The sequence below is a fragment of the Barbus barbus genome (genome assembly GCF_936440315.1).
Source record: "Barbus barbus genome assembly, chromosome: 33".
Lineage (NCBI taxonomy): Eukaryota > Metazoa > Chordata > Actinopteri > Cypriniformes > Cyprinidae > Barbus > Barbus barbus.
Window position 1 is genome coordinate 3,426,723 of NC_136761.1, and position 3,652 is coordinate 3,430,374.

Here is a 3,652-nt window from a genome sequence, read left to right on the forward strand (position 1 = left end):
TTTGCTTAAGAATTACAAAATAAATCTATTATTTTACATGCAAGAGAAAACAATAGCTTAAGATTGAACTGAACTAACTGACATGATTTCATTGACTTTGTAAACGTTCCTCTCGACTGGAGACAGTGGCCTCTTTACACTGAATAACCTGACTTCAGTGTAGACCTGTGTTTCTTTAAATATATATATAAATATGGGCATACATACATATATGTATAGGGCTTTTATGAAGATTTTGCTCCCATTGACCTGAAAGTGTAAATGACCATTATTATCAATTAGGCTGAAAGCACCAATATTCAGAGGGCAGAGCAGTTAGTGTCTGTACTAGTTTTATCCTCTATACCATAATCTGAGGCCACAACAAGTGTCTTTTTAATAGCTCTATATGTATATTTATGTATAAATATATTTAATATTTATTTATGTATACCAGATGTATACATGCTGATTGTGCCATGTGCCAAATTAAACCATAAAACTGGAGAAGAAAATGGTTTCCAAAAAACTTGATTTTATTTCAGTTTTATTTTTGCACAACTCCATCACAGTTAAATGCACATTTCCTATCTGATCTTTGTTGTTTAACATATGTGACCCTGGACCACAAAACCAGTCTTAAGTGTAGATATTTGCGAAATTGAGATTTATACATCATCTGAAAGCTGAATAAATAAGCTTTCCATTGATGTGTGGGGATAGGGCAATATTTGGCTGAGATACAACTATTTGAAAATCTGGAATCTGAGGGTGCAAAAAAAATCTAAATATTCAGAAAATTGCCTTTAAAGTTGTTCAAATGAAGTTCTTAGCAATGCATATTACTAATCAAAAAATAAGTTTTGATATATTTATGGTAAGAAATTTACAAAATATCTTCATGGAACATGATCTTTAATTAATATCCTAATGATTTTTGGCATAAAAGAAAAATCTATAATTTTGACCCATACAATGTATTTTTGGCTATTGCTACAAATATACCCCAGCGACTTAAGACTGCTTTTGTGCTCCAGGGTCACATATGAGGATTTTTTGGGTGGAATTCAATATGTTAAATCGGTGATCTGTACCCCCAAGTCATTTTGTAGTATGACTAGTACAAAAAAATGCTAAAATACGTCTTGAAAACTCCATTTTGCAAACATGTACACACCTAATGATGAAGAGTCACTTTTTAAGCAAAAAAAAAAAAAAAGAGCTTAAGTGAGTCAAATTTCCAACATAATGAGTAATCCTGTTCAGCAAAGCGTTTGAAGAGACAGGTGTGTAAATAATCCTTATAATTACACACCTGCAGAATAAAAGATAGCACTGCATAGCACTGGAAAGCCTTTATGGTTGGAAACTGGAGTTATGATCAAGTATGAATATCCCTCATCCTACATGGATTGCAACAACAAGTATTTGAATGAGGGTTTCTGAGAGTGAGTTCGCTTTGGACTACAACCCTTTAGCCTCCAGCATCTGGCTCGGGTTTTGAGACGAAGCGGCCTCTGATTTCAGTAACATTCCTGTCCTGTTTGACCTTCATCAGACCCTGCCACTCTTCCTCACAACAACTCAAACCCCCTTTATCACCAGCTCCACAGCATGCACATTTATCTACAATTCTGACCTTAAAAGTCACATTATACCCTCTTTTAAATCAATGTCTCATCTTCACCTAGCGGATTCTCCGTGGATGTTCAGCCGTTTGGGTGTATTAGGCCCGAAACATTAAGCAATAATGTGAATGCAAACTTTAAAAGGGCAACAAACTACTTCGTAATGCATTTAGCTGTAATGAAGAATACATACCATGCCTCAATGGTTGAAAAGCTCTTGAAACTAGGTTTGAATTAGACTTCAACAGAACTCCCAGAACCTGAGTCATCAGCAGATGAGAGTATTTATTACTCATGTGGGTGTTTAAGAATGTTTTGATGGCAGCTGATTCATCGCTCATATTCAGCTTTTGAGCCCTGATTGACTGAAGGAATATCACAACATATATCATGGAAGTCTCGCAGGAGCAGCCGGGTTTCCTCGGATGAACAGGGGTTATATTACAGACGGCACGGATAGGAGCAGATAGAAACTCTGAGACCCTTGGGGCCACATGACAGACACCTGCTTCAATATCTACTGACGTACTTGGGTGTCACGCTAAAGCCGAAGAATAGGCATAAGTATGACATTAAACGAGTTTTTAGGCTGTGCAGTGAAGCAATTTGATTGTAGCTTTGTTCGCTTGAGCGTGTACCTGCCGTTGAGGAAATTACTTTAGCTGCTAGGCTGGAAGCCACGGTGCATAACATCTTCTCTTCTGTGTCTTAAGTGCTGCTCTCATAAATCAAATGATTTTTGTGCTCTCCTCTGCTGCTCTGTTCCTCTGGCGTCCTCTCTTACTGTAGCTCTGAAAGGAGCTAATGCGCGGTAGAAATGAATATGAACATTTCTATTAATTAAATGCACCATTTTCTGATTAAATGAATTATTCTTGTAGTAACATCTACATATATTACTGTGTTTATCGAATGCCGTGTTTGGGAATATTAGAGCTTGATAATGATCTTGTGCTCATGCACACAAGGTGTCCTCATGTCTGACTCCATAGTCACTGCTAACCCGGTTTTATATTGCTTTGTTTGGACCTGTTAATATGGCTCAAAAGTGTTGCTAGGTGTTTGAGAGTGTTGGGGAGTAGTTACAAGTTTAACAAGTTTAATTACAAAATAAATGTAACTGTAATCGGATACAGTTACTAAGAAAAATGTGTAATTATGTTACAGTTACTCATGAATATGTTAATGATTACAATACATTTTCATTGACTGCTTTAAAATATGAGACACCAATGTTTCAGGACACCGAATAAGACACATGCTTAACTGTTTTATTTCCTATTTGGGTTTATGTATACACATTATTTTTTAAGATTAATTTTTTTAGATGCCTGTCAAAGCTATGCAAAGATTTGATTTCAAAAACAGTATCATAGCTATTAAACGGTTTCTTGTTATGATTTTTAAATCTGTATTTAAACTCACAACAATCTCAAAGTAAAAAGGGCCAAAGTCTGATTCTGTGCTTTTAAAATTAAATGATTATAATCTTAATTCAAGTAAGTAATCAGTGTTGAGTGCTACTGTAAGGTTAACACTGCCTGCTTTAAATGTTTCAAAATGATTAAAGGCCATTGCACACTGAGTCCGAAACGTTTGTCCGTCATAAAAAATTCGGATCAGGTTTGATTTTCTGCGTTTTCACATCCGTAGCAAGCATTTTGATTGGAAAGGATGACGAATACGAATTTTTTTTTTTAAAAATGCACACGAAAATTGCGGACTCAGTATGCAAAGACCTTAACATTCATTAGAAATGTAATTAGATCAAATGTAATCAGTTACATTACTTTAATAAAGTAATTGAATTACATTTTAAATATAGTGTAACTTGTAACCTGTAACCTATTACATTTCCAAAGTAACTTTCCCAACACTGGTGTTTGCTTTTAGGTCTGCTAATAGTCAAAGGATTCCATCCTCAAGTTTCTCTGATATTCTGGTCTCTGACTTGGGTCATTCCTTCAAATTAGGGATAAAATAAGGGATTTTTCTCAACTGTTGTATTGTCAACAAAGTGAAAACCATAGGTCTATAATATTGCA